The 21,894-nt window shown below is 38.8% G+C and overlaps 1 pseudogene across 1 annotated transcript; it reads right to left on the minus strand.

The window, feature by feature from the left end:
* Positions 1-14,804: 14,804 nt before the first annotated feature.
* Positions 14,805-15,959, minus strand: LOC306664614 (glyceraldehyde-3-phosphate dehydrogenase-like; annotated as a pseudogene). The gene has a single exon. The product of its transcript is annotated as a glyceraldehyde-3-phosphate dehydrogenase-like (transcript).
* Positions 15,960-21,894: the final 5,935 nt, after the last annotated feature.

Genomic DNA, 21,894 nt, shown 5'->3' on the forward strand with positions numbered 1-21,894 from the left:
CAGAGATCCATGTATTCTGAGGTGGACTTCTGCAACCACACTCAAGAAATAGAAGGCACAGTCTCTCTGATGCTCTTTTTTTATTTGATCCTTGGGAGCTGTGCAGAAAATTTTCTCTTTTCTCTCCAAAGAGAGTCTTATGCTTAGTTCCTTGATAATAGTTTCCTTAGGGTTTTTGTGGTTCTGCATTTAAATCTTTTAAATTCAGATTGAAAAAAAGAAAACAAAAAAACCCAAACATTTAACTGCAATTTTACTGTACAATTGGAAAATCCACCATCCTATACAGGGAAAGTGTGTGGCGGGGGAGGGGACAGTCAGAGAGCTTTGCCATCATCAGATTTTCCTTCTTTCTGTCACAATAGCCCAGGATTAAATGGGGGCAATATGCCTGTAACAGAAGAGCAATCTTTTGGGGGAGATTGCAAATACCATATATATATATATATTTTTTTTTTTTAAATAAATTCAGAACATAGAAAAGCAGAAAATAATGATGCCATATGGGGTGCTGTTATGATAAAAAATTTATCATTTGTTAATTACTCTTTTCCTCTAGTCCCTTTGTGAATTAGAGAATATAAGTAAGTAGATATTCACTTGGGATTCACATATTTATTTCCTAAACTAAAGAGTTACTTTGCACATGATAAATTCTGGGTCAGTCTGTCCTTCTGTCATTCTGGTGTTCTTTGAACTTTTACTTTTCAAAAAAATATTTTTTTAGTTGTTGATGGACCTTTATTTTATTTATTTATATGGGGTGCTGAGGATCAAACCCAGTACCTCACACAGTGCCAGGCAAGTGCTCTGCCACTGAACCACAACCCCAGTCCCTCTGTGAACTTTTTCTTTTCCCACTTTTTCATAATAGTTGCAGTGTTTTCCCTGCCTGCATGACTGGAAGCAAATTTGCCAATTGCTGAATTCTTTTGACCATTTGAATAGGAAGATAGAAGGAAGGGAAGAAAGGATGGGATGCTAAAAGCTCTGTCCCTGGTCCTTAAAAGCATGTGCCTTGTCCTAGTTGTGCTCATAAGCACACTTTGCCCTTTGACCTCATCTTGATAGAACTTGTCCCAGTGAGTCAAGCAAAAATATTTTCACACACAGATTTCATATGAATCTAAGACTGGGCATTTCCTGTTTGGGGGAAGGAAAAGACGTTTCTTAGAGGAGTTTTGGAGACGTGTGTCAGAGAGTTGTCAGCACTAGTGACCTCCTGGCATATGAAGGGAGGTGATTATCATTAATGAAGAAATGAGGACCCTAAAGTTGAAGGTCCAAGAATCATTTTCTCCTTGTGGATGATTATAGTAAAGCCACTTTTGCTGCTTTCATGGACTTCATGTAGGATTTGATTCAGTTCTTCCATAATATGAGCCTGAGGATGGAGGGTATCATTTTATGTAGACAAGACTTCAAAAATGCCCATCAATTTATATAAGAGAGAACTGAAGCTCAGGAAGGTATGTGATGTCCTCTAAGTCATTCACTTGATATAAAATAGGACCGGAAATTCAAGACTTTAGCTGGAGGGGCACTATTCTCTCCATTCCACCAGCTTAAAAGAGTTTACTTCAGGAATTTGGTATTGAATCTTTGTATGGAAGCTTCCTAGATCCGAAAACCAAACCCCAAATAATCTGTCCTGTTCTAGCTGAAGAGTTTTCCCCTTAGATTTGCCGGAAGGATTAATCAAAGGAAAATCTGATAATGCATCTAGAAAATTGGATGCTACTGTACAATTCTATATAGTCAGTCCATTCTCTGACCCCAGTTTAAGCTCAGTACATATCCTGACACCAGGAGACTAATTGGCGACGTAATTGTTATCCTTGCTAGTAACTGCACAAGCTGTTCTTATTCATATGAGCACCTAATCCTTCTCTAAATTCTTTTTGCTTCAATTTGCCTCAATAATATCTTGCAGGAGTGGATAATTGCACATTGTGTGGAGAAGGATTTCCTTTGATCTTCTCTAAATTTAGACTCTGCTAATTTCTTTCACTTCCCTTCAGGATAGACAGGGGACCAGGTACAAGGAGGGACACCCAAGCGGATGCCCTGCAGCATTTCATTTAGATTCCTTTGTCATAACACAAAACTCAGAGCTCTGCTCCATTTCTATCCTGAAGAGACTGACTCTTTGTCCTTGCCTAGAATCCTCCCTGGGACACTGGCCCAGTCATTCTAATTATTTCTACAGCAATCTGATAGACCTGACAGCATTGCTCAGGTTCAAAAGAAGAATAAATGGAGAAAGATCATTGACTTCGAATGTCTGGAGGGATGTCAGGGGGATGAAGGATGAGAGTTACCCTGAATAGCTTAAGAATTCACACCAACAACTGTACACATTGTTGAAACGGTGAACTTGAACTCAAAAAAATGTGTAAGGCCATGTATTAACAGAGTTATCTATCTAGGAAATGGTTACCCTGGAACAGAACAAACTCCTCTTTATGGATTTGGAGCTGTTAAACCATGAGCAAACATCCTTTCATTCTAGGCTTATATCTGGGTGACCCTGGGAATGCAACTTCTTTGAGTGCCTTTAATGTCTTCTGTGTAAAAAAATAAGATCACTTGTTGAGAAAACCTTACATAACTATAGATTAGCTGTATTTAACAATTTGTCATACTGGTGGAAGTTGAGAGCTAAGAGGTTAGGACTTGAGATGTATTTAGGAGTAAAAATCAAAAGTACATGATGATCAATTGTTTTAGGGAGTAAGGGAAAGGGGTTGTATGATAGAAGTAATGCTTTCATATTCGTGGGGAAAATACATATTAAATGGCACTTTAGAGTATGTTAAATGGTCTAATCGCCTCAATATGTAAGGAAGCTTGGGAGGTCAGGGAAGGCTCCCTGGAAATGGCAGGGACTGAGCTGGTATGAGAAGCAAAGCAAGGGCAGGATGAGCTAAGGATGATGATGATGACAGTGACAACATGTATTAAGTGGTCATTATATCCAAGCAGGTGTACTCTTCCTTAAATGCAACATTTTCAATACCAAAGAATGCTGAAGTTCATGAAGAGCCATTAACTTTTTTTTTTTTTTTTTCTGGTTCTCTTAGTTCATTTTTTTTTCTTTTTCCACTATTTTTATTGGTGCTTTATATTTGTACATAATGATGGGATTTGTTCTGACATATTGATTGTAAAGGCACACAATATAACAATAAAATTTGGCCACTACCCCTCCCTCCCCATCTCCCATCCTCTGGACACTTTCCTCTATAGATCTCCCTTTGATTTTCATGAGGTTGCTCCCTAAATCTCTTTTCCTCTTTCCTCTCCAGATTCCACATATGGATTTTTTTAGTTTTAATGCTAAAGGTCAAAGAAACAATAAATGAAGGGGGAAATGAGAGGGGTGAGGGCGGGGGTATGAAAGATGGTGGAATGAGACCAACATCACTACCTTAAGTACACGTATGATTACATGAATGGTGTGAATCTACATCATGTACAACCATAGAAACGAAAAATTGTACCGCATTTGTGTACAATGAATCAAAATGCATTCTGTAAGAATAAATAATAAAATAAAATAAAATAAAATAAAATAATGGAGGAGCCATATCATGAACTCAGGAAAATCACTGGATTTGGTTTTTACGTTTATGCAAGAAAGCCAATTTTTTTAAACTCCCTAATTCTCTTCTACTGAGGCCAGTTTGTCTTAATTTTCTCTTCCAGCTTGCTGTAGAAACTGCAGAAAATGCCATATCCCACTACATGACTCTCAAGGATTCAGGAACTTTTATTTTCCGTTTTTTGTTTTTCGTTTTTTGTTTTTTTTTTAAACAGAGATTGAACCCAGGGGCACTTTACCACTGAGCCACATCCCCAGCCCTATTTATTTATTTATTTATTTATTTATTTATTTTGAGACAAGATCTCACTAAGTTTCTTAGGGTCTTGCTAAATTGCTGAGATTAGCCTTGAACTTGCTATCCTCTTGTCTCAAGTTTCTGAGTCTCTGGGATTGCAGGTATGCACCACCATGCCTGGCTTGAATAACTTTTCCATGGTTACATGTGCAGTATTTGGTGGAGCTGGGATTCAAACTCAAGTCTGTCTGACTACAGAAGACTGTGTCTTAGTCCTTTTGGGAAACCACCTGGGACAGCTACACCTGAACCAACTGTAAGAAATGGTCAGTCTTTAGAAGTCGTCTTGAGTGCATGCTGGGTTAAATTTTATTGATTAATTTGTTGGAGAGACAATTTTAGGGGAGGGTTGCAGAGAGATAAAAGGGACACAGAAAAGGGCAGACATACTGAGAAAATTGGGATCAAGGAAACTTTGTCATGGAAGAAGAGGAGAAGATTCAGATAGCATTCCATTATAGGATCTTGAAAAATAAATGATTGAGAAGGTCTAAGCCCCAGGCAAGGGAAATTCCCACAAGAAACTGGTTGATTCACACCAATGAGCTTTAGGGTAGAGACAAGTTTCATCATGAATGAAAAAGTGAAGGTAGATTCATGAGAGTGACTTCAGAGATTTCTCAGTTGAAGCCAATCCTTCATCATTCCTTTCCACTTAACAGAATGGGTTTGACTGCAAGAAGCAGAAACCTGTTCCTGGTAGCCAAAACAAGGGGCAACTCGTGGTATGATTGCAGACACTCAGGTAGTAAAGCACCTCAGACCATCAAATGAAATAGAAATGAAAACTTTGCACTTAAAACTGGAAGAAATAATTCCATCTCTAAAAGTCCTTTGCTTTTCCTTTTTAAAAGTTTTATTTTAAATTGGCATTTCATAATTGTACATATTTGTGGGGTACAGCATGGTATTTCTATACATGCATAAATTGTTTAATCATCAAATCAGGCAGTTAGCATATTTACCACCTTAAATGTTTATCATTTATTTGTGATAAGAATATTCAAAATCTTCTAGCTAATTTGAAACATGCAATACTTATGATTAACTATAATCACTCTTCTCTGCAACAGAAAATTAGAACATATTCCTCCTATCAAACTGTGAATTTGTACCCATTGACCCACTTCACTCCATCTTCCCACGTCCCTTCACCCACCCCAGCTTCGGATAATTTTTACTCTTAATTAATATGAGATCAACTTATTTAGATTCCACAAATGAGTGAAAGCATGAGGTGTTTGTTTCTCTGTGCCTGGCTTGTTTCACTTAAGATGCTATTTTACAAGTTCATAGTTGGAAATAAGTTTCCATTTTTTTATGGATGAACAGTATTCCATCGTGTATATAGAATGCATTCCTCTTATCTATTCATTTATAGGTGTATATTTTGCTTAATTCCATGAGCTTGGATATTGGGAACAGTACTACAATAAACTCAGGAATGCCAATATCCCTTGCACTTACTGATTTTAATTTCAAATACACTTCTGAAAAAGTGTATGCCTTAAAATGTACCCCTGAGTATACTTTGGATACATGCCTCATCCTGGGATTGCTGGATCCTATGGTAGTTCTATTTTTACTGTTTTGAGAAAACTCTAAACTGTTCTCCATCATGGCTGTACTTATTTACCAACCTCCCAGCAGTGTGTAATAGTCCCCCTTTTTTCCATGTCTTTACCAATATTTGTTATTTTTGAGTTTCTGATATCTTCCATTCTTGCCAGATTGTGATGAGAGCTCAAGTGCTTTTCATTTGCCTTTTCCTGATGATTAGTGATGCTGAGCATTTTTTTTCATATACCTGTTGGACATTTGTGTGTCTTTTGAGACTGTCTATCCAAGTCTTTTTGCTCATTTTTAATAGTTATTATTTTTACTATAGAGTTATTTACATATTTTGAATAATATATGTATAGTTGGAAAATATAGACTCCCATTTAGTAGGCTGTCTCCTCATTCTCTATTTCCTTTACCGAGTAGAAGATTTTTAGTTTAATAGTATCCCATTGCTCTATTTTTGCTTTTGTTGCCCCAGCTTTTCAGGTTTTATTGGAAACATTCTTGCCTAATCCAAGGTCATAGAGCTTATCCCTTATGTTCTCTTGCAGGGTTGTCCTGGTTCCAGATCTTATATTTAAGTCTTAATCCACTTCAAATTGACTTTATATATGGTGGGAGATAAGGGCTCTAACTTCATTCTTCCACATCTGAATATGAAGTTTTCCTAGCACCATTTATTAAAAAGAGTATCCTTTCCCCATTGTGTATTCTCATCACCTTTGCTTAAAGTCAATTGGTGATAAATGTGTGGATTTATTTCTGAACTCTGTTCTGTTCCATTGGTTCATGTATGTTTTTGATGTCACTACCATGCTGCTTTAGTTACTATAACTTCACAGTGTAGTTTGAATTCAGGTGGTATGATGCCTCCAGCATTGTTCTTTTTATTAAGACCGTTTTGACCCTTTCAGGTGTTTGTTGTCCCATATTGATTATTGGATTGTTTCTTCTCTTTCTGTGGAAGATGTACTTGGCATTTCAATGGGTAATGCATTGATTCTGTAGACCACTTTTGGGCAGTACTGTGGTTTGGATGAATGGCACCTACAGGTCGATGTGTTAAAGACATTGTCCCAAGGTTTTCCCTATTGTGAGGTGGTGGAGATTTTGAAAGAAAAAGTCCTAGCGAGAATTAGGCCATTGGATGAGCCCCCTGGAAGCAGATTGTGGGACATTCAGTCTCTGTTCCCTGGCTCAGGATGCAAGCCGTCTATCCCATCATGTAATTCTGCCAGAATGTGCCATCTTTGCTAGTGGCCCAATGAAATGGGACTGTTCATTGTTAGAACTTCTAGTACCGTGAGCCAAAATAAGACTTTTTCTTTTACAAATTAATTATGTCAAGTATTTCATCATAGTAATGTAAAGTTAACTAATATAGCTATTATGGATATTTTAATAGTATTTATTCTTCCAAATCATGGACACATGCTATCTTTCCATTTATTTATGCCTTTTTAAATTTCTTTCATTAATATTGCATAGTTTTCATTATAGAGAACTTTTATCTTCTTGGTTAAATTTATTTCTAAATATTTTTGTAGCTATTGTCAATGAGATTGCTTTCTTGATTTCTTCTTCATATAGCTTGTTATTTGTATATAAAAATACTACAACTTTTTTGTGTGTCAATTCTGTATCCTGCTACTCGATCTAATAATTTGGGGGGAGTTATTATGGTTTTATGTGTATAAGATCATACTATTTGCAAACAGGGACAATTTGACTTCTTCCTTTCCAGTCTGGATGCCTTTTCTTTCTCTTGCTTTATTGCTCTGGCTAGGACTTCTAGTACCACGTTGGATAAAAGTGGCAAGAATGGCATTCTTGTCTCATTCTGGATCCTAGGGGAAAGTTTTCAGCTTTCTCCATTGAGTGTGATGTGAGCTGTGGGTTTGTCCTATGTGGCCTTTATTGTGTTGGTTTACACATCTTGCATTGTAGTCTCTTGATCACTTACCTCTGCTGACTCATGATACAGTGTAGATGTCTGAATCCTGTTTCTTTGAAACTTTTCTATTCAACAGCTTTTTTGGATTGGCTCTCATTTCTGTGGTTTATAATTTATATTCATCAGAGAGAGAGAATCTGGTTGCTCATTTATTTGGTGGCAAAATAGTACCTATTTAGGAGCTGAAAGTGTGGAACTTAGAAGTGTAAGGCACAGGTAATGTCCTGGAGGAGAAATTATTTTAGCAAAGTCAGAGAGCTAATGAACAAAGTTCAGGAGTCCGGACATGGTCAAGGTCTTGCATCCCTGTGAGATTCTCCTAAGGAGTGCTAGTGATAAAATGGAATGGGGTTAAAGCAGGATAGTGGGGTACAGGGTTCAGGCCTGTAATCCCAGCAGCTCTGGAAGCTGAGGCAGCAGGATTAAAAATTTGAGGGCAGCCTCAGCAAGTTGGTAAGGCCCTAAGTAACTTAGTGAGACCCTACCTCAAAATTTTAAAAAAGTAATGAAGGCTGGGGTTGTGGCTCAGTGTTTAAGCACTCCAGAATTCAATCCAGGTGTAAAATAATAATAATAATAACAAAAACAATAAAACAAGCAAAAAAACCACAAGAACAGGATAAGTAAAAAAGAAATTGATAGTAATTTATATAATATTATACTGCTTCTTTTTGACTATAGGAATTTAAAATAATCTTACAAGTAGTATGAAGTACTCTTTCACCCATATTACCCTTACTCTTAAACTGAGTCAACTTGGCAATTTTCCTGATCTTAATGAGTCCTTCCAGAGAAAATAAATGTGTGTTCATTCTAACATAGGCAATATTGAGATTTTTGTCTTTAATTTACTGATAAGGCAACTAGAACCTGCAGAAGGAAAGAAAACTGTCCAATATACAGAGTCAGCCAATGGCCATGGTGGGACTAGAGAACAGTTATCTTCCTTCCTAATCTGTGATTATTACCTAATTTTCTGTACTTGGGTCTCATCTCATATGTTGAGTGTAATTTAGTCATGGGAGTAGCTAAGACCACTTTATCAAGATGGATTCTGAGGCCACATCAGTTTTTAACAGAAAAAGGTATCATGGTTAATTTGTAAAGCCTGTATGGTGAGGGATGGGGTGGGGGCAGGTAGGATGTCATCAAACATTTGCCTCATCCTCCTCTTCTTCTCATTCAGGCTGGGCTATTTCTCTGAAAACAGATGATATTCCACATTTGTATATTTATATAACAGTTGTCTTCCTTTGACTTGTTTACTGACTTGTAATTTCATCCTCTCAGAATGGTGGAAGACTGAATAAAGTTAAATTCATTTTTATTAAATTGATCATTTGAAATAGACCTTTATTAGAGAGAATTCCTGGTGTGGAGGGGATTGCACTATGATGCCAGGAGGTATGGAAGCCTGGGTTTTGTGTCTAATTGTATATTTTAAAGACAGTACACATATCTCCTCTGATACTTCTTATTCCAGACTTATCGATCCTTGTGTCTTTTAGAGGAGGTGAAGAAACATGGAATAGAAGATACCACATGCTGTTCAGAATCATTTGCTTCTGCTAGTGAGGACCTCTAAGTACAGAGATAGCAAATATCTTTGATCTCATATTATAGTTCTTATGTTTTGGTATGGCTGTTATGATACTGTGCTGAGAAAGATTCTGAGGTTCCATCTGTACTTAGTAGAAGAAGGAATAGTAATCTATAAACAATGTCTAACATAGCCATTGGCAGATCTGTCCACTGACTCTTTTTGATGAGATTTTTGGAAGATGTCCTCTCAATCCCTTTTGCCAGACTGTGCTTCTGCCATGTTCAGGGGTATCTGAAACATCGCAGCCAGCATGTCTGCAGCCTAACACCACCAACCAACCTACTCTACTCATGATGAGAACAATCTCTTCCAGGAGTTATTTGCTAGTGTCCCACCCCATTACAATCCAGACATCAATGCTAGTGCATGATCTCCGATGCTAAAGATGGTAAAAAGTGTGTTTCCATCCCTCATACCTGGCCATACATTGGTATCATTTTTTGGAACTTGATGCCCATTCTGGGTGGCACCTGAGGGGGTGGGGTTGGGATCATGGTGTAGTGAGATGGCACTGGATCACAAGTCAGGAGACCCATCTTCTTGTCCCCATTCCACATGACTTCTTGGAAGGCACACTCATTTCCTAATGAAGGAGGTAGAGAGGGATATTATCACACTTTTACATTTTGGAAAGTCAGCGTGGTGACTGGCACAGGCCTTCCACCTTTAGGATCAGCCTACAGACCTAGCAGTCTTCTTCTGACCTTTCTGCCACTGCCAGACTCCTGTCTATCCTCTGGATTCTGGAGTTGGTACTGTAGAAAGAAGCATTTCAGCATCTCAGGAAAAAGAAAGAAAGAAGATGGTTCAATTATAAAAATAGATACTTTCAGAAACCATTTTCAGGTTCTCCCTCCTGCTCCTAATAACTCCATCCGTCTGTTAAGCTCCTCTAACCTACATGGTCTGTAGGGTGATTTGCAAATGTCTCAAAGGCAGGGACATGTGTTCTCATCCAGTCCTCTCCTTGTCCTCACCCTGCCCAGTAAACTGACTTTCATGTCCAGTAAACTGACTTTCATGTCCCAGGTAAGGAGGTCTCCTTCCTGATGGTTGCTTACTTTTTTCCCTGTTGCATGGACCTTTAGTTCTTATTCTTAAACTAGGAATTAAATGGAGGGGGCCTAAGAGCTTGGCTAGTTCTGTCACTTCAATGCATACAAGAAAACTGAGACTTATAGATGGAAAGTTTTCTCCAAAGGTCAAATAATGCTTTAAAAAAAATTGGACTAGAGACCAGATCTCTGGATAAAGTTCCCCATGAGATAGGTGGTCAGTGTCTTTCGGTAAACAGTTTTGAACAAGTGCTTGGGGCCAGTGTTCTAGATACTTGTTATATCAAAAGACAATCTAAAATTTACTGGCATAAAATAATTATCTCACTGCATTCATCAATTCTTTGGGTCAGGAATTCAGAAGGGGCACAACTAGTGTTTCCTTTCTCTCCTGCATATCTTTTTAATTTGGGGGGTATCACTTAGGATTGCTTGTATGACATCTCGAGAAGTTGGACTCACTTGTGAAACGGATTTGGTCCTCCCATATCTTGATGGCTGGCCTGGGATGGCTGAAGAATGACATCAGCTTAGATTGTTTACCAAAGCACCTGTGTGTGGCCTTTCAGCAAGAGAGTGTCAGAGTGATTGGACTTCTTAAGTGGTGTCTCAGGGCTCCCTGAGTGAGCATTCCAGCAAGCAGGCAGAGGTGCATGGCTTTTATGACTTACTCTTGAAAGTCACAAAGCATCACCTTCACTATGCTACATTTGTCAAAGCTCCAACAGATTTAAGACCCATTCGGAAGCACAGATTCCATCTTTCAGTGGGAGGAGAACCAAAAGTCTTTCAGCCAGGTTTCAAACCTGCCATTGAAAGTTGTGATCTAAGTCAATGCATTTGCTAGATGAAACCAGTGAGATTCTTTCCTCCATAGAGGTAATTTTTCTCAAGAGGAAGACAGCCCTAAATAAATAAATAAACAAAAAACACCCACGCAACAGGTTATAATCAGATTTTGATAAGAGCAATTCAGGAGACATATAAGCTGATGTGATCATGTTTACCAGGATGGGGTAGAATTGTTGTTTGAAAGATGTTATGGTTTAACAATTCTTCTCTGAGGAGGTAACATTTTTGCTGAACTTTCATGGATAAGAGAAAGTAAAGCATACAAAGCAGGGAAAAATCAAGAATAGGTAGAGAGGAAGATGCAAAGGCTCTGGGGCAGACATAAAGCTCACAAATGAAGAAGCCAGTGTGACTAGGAAAGAAAAAGTGTTGAGAGGAGGAGATATGAGATGATGTGGCAAAGAGGGGTAGCAGGTCATGCAGGACTAAGTGTGTTCTGCTAAGAAAATTGAGCTTCTGACCCAAGTCTGTTGGGAAGTCATTAAAAGCTTTTGAAGATATCTGTGTCATGGATGTGCATAACTGGAGTGGGATTATAGTACTAGAGAATAATCATTTGGGCTGTTATAGTCCTGTCCAGGCAAAAAATGCAGGGTACTTGAGCTAGGATGGTGTTTAAGAAAAGTAGATGGAATCAGAATGTCTTGGAAAAAAAATATGTTTCTAAGTATTTGAAATGAGAAATGAAAAGAAGCCAAAAGTATCTTGTAGAATTTCGTTATGACTGATTGGTTTGGATCAAGATTGCTGCCATTTCTAAAGTAGTTTCATTTTATTTTGGGTGCTGGAAATTAAACTCAGGGGCCCTTTACCACTGTACTGCATCCCCAGTCCTTTTTATTTTTTATTTTGAACAGGGTCTTGCTAAATTGCTGAGGGTCTCACTAAGTTGCTGAGGCTGACCTCGTGCCTTAGCCTCCTGAATTGCTGGGATTACAGGTACATGAGGCCATGCCCAGCTCTAAGGTAGTTTAACACTCCATGTCAAACTAGCTCTAGTCAATCATTTATGTCTCCCCAAACTGAATTTATGTAACTGCTTTTGGATTCAAAAAACAAAATCCTGGGCTCAAACCTGCTTGAACCACATGACATTTTATTATGTCTAACTGTGCAGAAGTGAGTTAGACTTGGTGATTTTACCAGGAACCCTCAAGCTGTCTTTATACCGTCATTCTGTCTTTCTTTGTATTAATTTCATCCCTGTACTAATTACCTTTTGGTAGCCATATAACAACTGATGATTCTTAGGGCTCTGTAGCTGGTTGTTGACTCCCTGAAGAAAAGAGATGAACAGACACACAGCCTGAAATAGAAGCCGGTTGTCCAAGCATAGACCAGGGTCTTTCACTTACACTAAATGAGGTCACCTCTGAGCCTCAGTCACCCAAAATGACTGTGCCGACTTGGACCAATCAGAATCTTCACCTGAAGCAGGTACTAAATTCATCTTACATTAAGTCATATGGGAAAGGCTGACAATCTGAATATATTTAGAGTTCTACCTAGATCCAATGAAGGAGAAATGGATTCTGAGTGCTTAATAAAAAAGAAAGAGACCTATCAAAATGTCTAACCTAACTATATCAGTACCTAGATGGGGAAAAAGTGTCTTTTTCCAAAGAAATGACTGTTGTAAGAATTTCAAATCTTGCAGCAGGACAGCCATGATTGGGATGACAGACAGTTTGCCAATAGTTAATTTATGGGCAGCATCTCTCCTTATAAGCAGTAGCTCACCTCAGTTCCTCCCTAGAATCCCAATGTAGTGGAAAGCAGTGTGTTCAAGTAGAAAATGTATGATCTTCCAACAACCTCTTCTGCCACACTCTGACCTTACAGGCGTTGGAAGGTAAAGCTGGAGGGTGAGAGCAGCAGTGGGTTCCTGGATACCCCAAAGAAGATGGCATGTTTTCTTCATTTTACCTTCATTACCTTCATTTTATCGCATGGAATAGCTGAGAACCACTGTGATCTTACTTCTTTTTATAGTTGCCCTCCTGGTTAACAAAAAGAACTTTTGATGTGTATATTTGAAGTCACATGTTGATAGAATTTGATAAGAATTGAATATATGATTACATTACCCTAAATAACTTGATGAGAACCCTACATTCACTATCTCATTAAATTTGGGTACCAATGCTATGAGAAATGATGACTAATATCATTATTGACAGTGACTGAGTTGAGGAGTATTTGAGAATTAAAATATTCTTGTTTCAAGAAGGAAACTCTACCAGTATTCTAAAGTACCAGGAGCATTCCTTCTAATGCACTGAGACTATCCACCCGTACCTCATCCTCATTAGAGAATAAATTAGTTCATTTTTGCAGGTCATACAAGCAAGTGCTCCCAGGAGGAGATGCTCTGGTAGGAGGAGGTAGGCATTGTTTTGCACTTATGTTCTAGGCTTTGGTGGCTCCCTGGGGCCCCTTTAACATCCCCAGCCTCTTGTTTCCACCATGCAGTGAGGGGACAGTATTATTATTATATGGATAGTATTATTTCTTTGCTTATTAAAGATGTTTCTTTATAATTTAGGCTTTTTTCCAGGGATTAAGAATCATAGCCTTGGAGTCAGATCTGAACTGTATCAGTGCTACTGGGGAGACGGTCACCACTGGGGCCAGCTCTAGATCCTAACCAGACCAGAGACACCACCAGAAGAGTCTATAGAACAAACTTAACTAGGTAGACTTTATCTTCCACCATTGCCCCTTATGCTTACCTTCCCAAGTTGGCTACTCTAGAAATTCAGAAGTCCTTTTCCCTTGTCTTTTCATCTCCCTAACACTTCACTGATTTTTTGGTAAATGCTATTTGGGCCACATTCTAACCACCCCTTAGCTTTGTTCATTACTGTGTCCCCAGGTTCTGTATGGTCAGCATGTTAATGCATCTGTTTGCTTTCTTAAATTATTAAATGATAAATGCTTCAGGAGATGGATGTTTACCCTGCGTTGAACATTGTACAATGTATGTATGTATCTAAGCATAACATGACATCCCATAAATATGTACTTATATTAGTTGAAAATAGCTAAAAATCAATTTAGAAAGCTATATGAAGGGCCAAGTTACTTCAGCTCCCAAATCTGTTTCTTCATTAGAGCCTTGAAATTCTCATCTTTAATTTTGTCTACCTCAAGGTCTATGTACACTCACGTAAATTGTTTCATCAGGCATTGGGTAAGATAGTTGAAACACAGTAAATGATAAGAAAATAGAAGATAAAAGTGGCAGTGAAAAGTCAAGGTGAAAAATCCATGAATAAGTTAAAAAAAATCAAAGTAAAAGTTTGGTAACTGCTTGAGTAGTCAACTAGGCAACTGCTGAGAGCATAGTTCAGTTTGCTTCTTAAAAAGACAAGTTATTTTTAATAATACTTTTACTTTAATATGCAAATTAAATAAGATGCTCTATAGATTTCCATACAACTTTAAAAGAGAAAATATTTGCAGTATCATGTTAAATGTATTCATCAATTTTAAGACTCATCATAATTTCAGAAATAGTAAAAATTTTAAAAAACTAATACCTTAGAATTGAGAAAATAGGTTGAGTGTGAGGTATATTACCTTCATTTTATCGCATGGAATAGCTGAGAACTTCTGTGATCCTACTTCTTTTTACTATTGCTTTGGCCCTCCTGGTTAACAAAAAGATCTTTTGATGTGTATATTTGAAGTTGCATGTTGATAGAATTTGATAAGAATTGAATACATGATTACATTACACTAAATAATTTGATGAGAACCCTACATTCACTATCTCATTAAATTTGGGCACCAATGCTATAAGAAATGCTTACTAATATCATTTTTTTTCTGGGTACATTGAACTTTTTTGATGGTGTGTGACAGTAGGGCTCCCTAAGCACCTCCCCTTCTTCAGGGGGTCTGGGATGGAAATCGGGAGAAGGGGAGATTCTCAGTGTGTTGAGGGGCTGAGTTAGGGGCAGGGACTCCCCAGCTGAGGACCCCTCTCTTCCTCTGTGTTCTTGCTGGTGAAGGTGGTCCAGGGGTCTTACTGCTTGGAGGTCATGTGGACCATAAGGTCCACCACCCTGTTGCTGTAGCCAAATTCATTGTCATACCAGGAAATGAGTTTGACAAAGTGGTCAGTGAGGTCAATGCTGATGCCAGCATTGAAGGTGGAGGGGTGGGTATTACTGTTGGAGTCGCAGGAGACAACCTGGTCCTCCATGTAGCCTAGAATGCCCTTGAGGGACCCTCTGTGAGTGCTTCACCACATTCTTGATGTCATGGTATTTGACAGCTTTCTCCAGGTGACAGGTCAGATCCACAACTGACACACTGGGGGTGGACATACGGAAAGCCATGCCAGTGAGCTCCCCATTTAGTTCAGGGGTGCCTCTGCCCACAGCCTTGGCAGCACCAGTAGATGCAGGGATAATATTCTGGGCAGCCCTATGGCCATCAAACCACAGTTTCCCCAGAGGGGCCATCCACAGTCTTCTGAGTAGCAGTGAAAGCACGGACTGTGGTCATGAGTCCTTCAACAATGCCACAGTTGTCATGGATGGCCCTGGCCAGGGGAGCAAGCAATTGATGGTACAGGAGGCATTGCTGATGATCTTGAAGGAGCTGTCATACTTCTCCTGGTTCACACCCATCACCAACAGGAGGTCATCAGCAGAAGAGGCGGAGATGATGACCCTTTTGGCACTGGCCTTCAAATGAGCCCCAGCCTTCTCCACGGTAGTGAGGACACCAGGGGACCCCATAGCATACTCAGCACCAGCATCGCCCCCTTTGCTGTTGGTGGGTTCTCACTCCTGGAAGATGGAGATGGACTTTCCATTGATGACAAGCTTCCCATTCTCAGCCTTGACTGTGCCATGGAATTTACCATGGGCAGAATCACACTGGAACATGTAAACCACATAGTTGAGGTCAGTGAAGGGGCCATTGGTGGCAACAATATCCACTTTGCCAGAGTTGAAAGCAGCCTTGGTGACCCAGCACCCAATATGGTCAAATCCGTTCACTCCAACCTTCACCATCGTGTCTGAGGGACAACGGCTGACACTGCACGAGTTGAGAAGGAGTGGTTCTCTGTCGAAAGGGAAGGAGCAGAGAGCCACTAATATCATTTTGAGGAAGTAGAATTGAACTGACCAATGTCCCTAGACAGGTTTGTGTCAGAGGTTTACCTGAGTGAGAAGTCCACACCCCTAACCATTTTCCAAACCATCTCTCTGCATAGCTTGCCTTGCCTTAGATTCAATAAAATCCCTTACCTCTGTCAGCATGGGAACTATTAAAAAAACAAAACACAACACAACAAACAGACAAACAAAAGAACAGCCAGTCACACAATCCCAGGGCTCCATACCTCAGCTATATTACTAGCTAGCAGTTCCTTCTGATAGCAGTAATTAACATCTACCCTGAGGCAGGGTTGGGGGAGTGCAGGTTGTACAGGACTTCACTCTGGATAAAGTAATTGCCCACATTTAAGTTTTCAGAAGAAAGGCATTATCCCTGGAGAAATGAGAGAGTGTGTGTGTGATAGGAGGGAAATTGGAGTGGTGAAATAAAAGGAACGGTTTAATTATAGTACGTGCTGCTGGTTGGGAGCTGTGACAGCTCTTTTCTTCTTGCTTCTAACTAGATTTGGGTTAAGCATCAACAACAATCTAACCATCTCTAGATTCAGTTGAGAGAGAGAAAAGAGTACAGGAAGAGTCCAGATGTGGCATTCAAAGCAGGAATTAAGTATATTTTTTGGTAAAAGTTGTCAACTTCAGTGTTTCAAGTGAGTCTTAAAAAGGAAGATCAATGGACCCCAGGTTCTGAAACTGAGATGCATTGGAAACAGTGTAGTAATTGACTGTTAATGTCTGTTATGGCAAGGAATGAAAGAGCGGAGCTTCCATTTGTCATAGTTATTTACCAGACTGGACCTTTAAATAGCAACCAGTGGAACTAACATAGAATAAAATAACCAAAACTGATAAGGGAGAATATCTGAGCTAAGGAAATAGATGTCTACAGAGAAACATGAGATAGATGCCTGGAAATGGGAAGAGTTGTTCTGGACACTGTAGAAGCCAGCTGGTGGCCGGAATCTCTTAGGAAAAGTTCAACATTTACAAACTATTTGACAGAGAATAATCATGTTGTTTTAAGAGTTTTTTTCTCCCCTTGTAATTTTAGGTCCCAAAAGATACAAAACATGTTGATGTTGTAAATCTGACTTCCCCAAAGTATTCAAGTCACTCAGCCAGTGTTGGGTACAGTGATGGTGATTTGCCTAATGTTCTAATCAAATTAATAGTATTAAACATATTAATTGGATTCTGCTTGCTGTTAATTGGTTGAAACTTTGTAAAAGAGCAATAGGCATTCTTAATCCTATCAGAGAAAACCAAAACAAATGAGAACACTTTGGGAATATTTTGGAAACACATAGGACTGCTTTGACAGTGACTGAGTTGAGGAGTAAGGGCCAGAGCCCAGCACAGTAGATTTCTTCTTACCTTTTAGGATCTTTTTGCAGAATATTTGGAAACTGATCTTACTTATCTCATTCATTATGTAAAACACTGGGCTTAGTGACTTATACAAGTCCATATGTTTAGAGAGGGAATAAATTGAATGCTCTGCCTTGGAATTCTGACTCCAAATTATGACTCTACATTGAACTCTTGGCCATAATGTTGTATCTTAATATTTCTATACTTTACATCATCTCTATCTTCATTCAGATCTGTGTTCTGTTCACTTTAGTTTTGTTTCCTTGACTCAGTTTATTTTAGAATCAAATATTAAATAATTTAAGACTCCAAAGCATTCCTAATATTGTCTTAGAAACATAATTTATATTTGAGTATGTGCTCTATATTAATTTACGCTTCCAGTCTACAGTCTCCTTGAGGGTAGAACCTCAGTGCCCATCACACCAAAGCTCCTTAATGAGCATGTCATTAGCATAGCTGCACGTGTAATAATAACCTGGAGCATATGCTCCTAGAAACTGTTAAAAAAACAACAATGAGAAAACAAGCTCATGAGATGGGCTTGCCTAGCTCCCCTGGTTCTACTATTTCATGAACCATTTGAACACAAGGAGCACATGTTGACTGCAGTCCTAAGACCTTCACAGATAACTTTTTTTTTAATAAATGAATATGTCTCTTTCCCATTAGCGTGTATTATTCTATTATATTGCACTATCATATGCGTTCTATCATATTATCAGATACATTCAAAACATTTACCAACTGATAAACAGTACAAGCTGCGACCAGTCAGAATGGATACCAGTCACAAGAAAATGGCCATATCTGCCCCGGCTGGATGACTGTGCACATCTTGTACCAAATGGAGCAGGGAATACACTCCCACACATGGCCTCTTTCATCCCCTGCCAGCTTCCCCCGTTGCTTAGCCAGTCTCTTCATCTTCCCTCCTCCGTCTGGTCTGCCAGCCATTAATGAAAACAGTTATCTTACTGAAGATCGTGTGGAAAGATGAATGAGGAGTTTATGGTACACGGAGTTTTGCTTTTCAAATACGCATCACACTCCCAATTTTTCAGTGAATGCTTAGTGAACATCCACAGTGAGTCAAAATGTCTTCTCTCCAAATATTCAATTGTTTTTTTTTTCTTCTTTTTTTTCTTTTGTGCTAAGGACTGAACCCAGGGTCACTTTACCACTGTGCTATATCCCCAGCATTTTTTATTTTTCCCTTTGAGACATAGTCTTGCTAAGTTGCAAAGGGCCTCATTAAGTTGCTGAGGCTGTCCTTGAACTTGAAATCCTTCTGCCTCATCCTCCCAAGTTTCTGGGATTACAGGATGGCAGCACTGCACCTGGTTCCAGTAACTGTATTTTTCTTTTCTCTGTCTTGGTATCTCTCACTCTGCCTCCCACCTTTCTTTACAAGCAATCACCAACACCAACCTCCTGTTAGGAACCTCCTCCCAGAATCTTTATGTTCTTGTTTCCTTCACAGAATAAATTAATTCTGCCACAGCTCAACTGTATCCATCACTTAACACATACTTCAAAGATGAGGACATTTTCAGATAGATGATTCATGCTTACCAAACAAATATTTTCCTCCAGTTTTTAAGAGTCAGTCTCCTTAGATACTAAAAAAGGAAAAAAAATAATTATTTTTTCTGCCAGAGCATAGCAATTTTAAGGGGTCTATTAGCATCTGTCTGGTGAAGTAGGCATAAATTATACTCTAATAATAAGTACTGAATAAAAAATCATGAAAATAATAAAATTCAACAGTCTTCCCTTCCTAATTTCAAAAGATATACTAAGATATGTACAATGTTTGCTGTTGATATTTTACTTGATGGAGGGCATCATTTAACTGATGAAATTTAATCATTTCATAGCACATTTCTGCAAGGGTGTGGGGATATGAGGGTGATTACATGAAGCACTTGCTATCCATTTGGGAGATGATCAATGGGACAGCATGACCAGGACTATGAACAAGGAGTGTGAAGTTGTGCTATGGGAACTTTGGGGAGGGGTACACCAGGCAAGGGTGGGTGGGCTGAAGTCAGTAGGAAGAGCTTCAAGGAGAAGAAATGCTAGCAATAAGTTTGAACGAATAGGAACAAATCACCCAAGTGACATGAAGGGTCATGTATTCCAGACACACAGTAATCAATTCAGCAATGGAAACTAACTGGTAGTTATAAAGGATGTGTATAAAGAAAGAGTAGCTGAACCCAGTGTCACACACCTGTAATCACCAACTACCCTGGAGGCTAAGGCAGAAGGATTGCAAGCTCAAGGCCAGCCTCATCAAATTAGAGAGGTCCCGTTTAATCCCTAGTACTGCAAAAAGTTGTGTGTGATGGGGAGCCTATGACTTCGGGACCAGGAAAATCTCAATAGAATGAGGTCACAAGTTTGACCAGGGGCCTCTGGAAAAGCAGTAGATACAGAAGTAAGCAAAGGCCAGCTCAGAGCAAGCTGTTTTCTTTGTATTTTATTGCTAAAATTTCAAACTTAAAGTTTTTGAGGGTAACACAAATATAATTCTCATTTTGTCCCCTAGTCTCAATCTGTCTCTTTCTTTCTATAATTTTGTTTTTGGATCATTTGCAAATATGTTGCTGATCTATTGCTCCTTTTAATACTTCACATTCTTACACATGCATGCTTTCTGAGAGTAAGAGCATTTTTTTTAAAGATACGGTCTCAGTACAGTGCCTGAAATTGGGGACTTTACATTGGTGCCGTGCTATTATTTACACCACTCTTTGTGCCTGGTCAGTGACTTCATAGCATTTGTTATAAATGGTGTCCTCACTTCAGTATCCAATTCAGGAACATCTATAACATAGTTATCAGGAACCTTTTGTTTTCTTTAGTTCTAAAGTAGTTTCTCTGCTTTCCTTTATCTGTCATTTCTTGACATTTTTGGAGAGTACAGGTTATTTTGTAGAATGTCTCTCGCTTCGGGTTTGTCTGATGTTTTCTGATTGAATTCGGAATTTGCTTTGTTTATTCCTCCACAGGACTATTACATAAGTCATCACTATGGTTGGGGTAGGGTTTGTTCCCAAAAGTTCATGCACTGAAAGCCTGTTCCCCAACATAATGGTATTATTAGGTGGTAGAAGCTTTAGGAAGGAGGACCTGGTGGGAGGTGATTAGATCATCTCTGCCCTCATGAAGGGCTTAAGGATTTTTAGGAATAGGTTAAGTCTCATAGGGGTAGATTCCAAGATCAGGTTCATATAAAAGAGCATGTCTGGTCCCTCCAGTCTTCCACTTCCTTTCTCAGTCTGTGATATATTCACTCTTCCCTAATGCCTCAGAGGTCCTCACTAGATACAGTTGCCTGATCTGACCTCCAGAACTGGGAACCAAAATAAACCTCTTTTTTTTTTAAATAAAGTATCTAGTCTCAGATATTTTGTTACAAGTCAAAACAGACTACTATAATGACATTGTGTCCCTTTCAGAGCATTCAGAAGAAAAGGATGATTTTTTATTAATAATCTTGATCCCAATCACTTGGTTAAACTGGTGTCAGCCAGGTCTGTCCACTGTTAACGTTTCTGTTTACCTTTGTGATTAATAATCTATTTGGGGGGAGAGACTTTGAGACTATGGCATTACCTGGTTTCACTCAGTTTTAGTATCTCTTGATGTTTTTTGCTTGAATGACTTATTAGTACGATAGTAAATAATGCTATTATTTTCTTCTCAATTCATTAATTGGTATTCTGTTGTGAAGAAGGACTCCCCTCTCCTCTTTTACTTACTTATTGATTCATTTGTTAACAGTTTGGAATAATGGGCTCTTATTTTAATCACTGGTTATAATCTGTTACTGTCATTATTTATTATAAATTTTATTTTGGGTACTGAGAATTGAACCCAGGAATCGAATTTACCAGTGAGCTACATCCACAGCTTTTTGTATTTTCTTTTTGATTTTGAGACAGGATCTTACTGAGTTGCTTAATGCCTTGCTAAGTTGATGAGGCTAGCCTCCAACTTGCAATCCTTCTGCCTCAACCTCCTGAGTCACTGGGATAACAATCATGTACCACCATGCCCAGCTGTTCTTTATTTTGAGGCTCATTGACCAGTGTGAATCCCTCCCAGATGTATCCAGTGAGCTTTTGACATATACTTCACATTTCCTTTGACCTATTTCTAATTTTCTAGCATTGATACTTAGGGATGATCTTTTCCTTTCTCCAAACATGGAATGCAATCATTTCTGATTCTTTTAATCGGCCAGAACTCTTTTCAGAGTTTGGACTGTGAAGCACCTTGAGTATTGTGTGGCAATATTGAAGGCTTTCACGGGGCAAATAACACATCCATATTTGTGTTGGAAATCAGTGATGTTTGCTTCAGAGTGAGAATGATTTAGAGGTAGTCCAATGCCTTAGACTGAAGCAGATAAAACTGTAGATTTCAAAATGTGCTTCACATTAGAATC

This window comes from Sciurus vulgaris (assembly GCF_902686455.1).
Source record: "Sciurus vulgaris genome assembly, chromosome: 6".
Classification (NCBI taxonomy): Eukaryota; Metazoa; Chordata; class Mammalia; order Rodentia; family Sciuridae; genus Sciurus; species Sciurus vulgaris.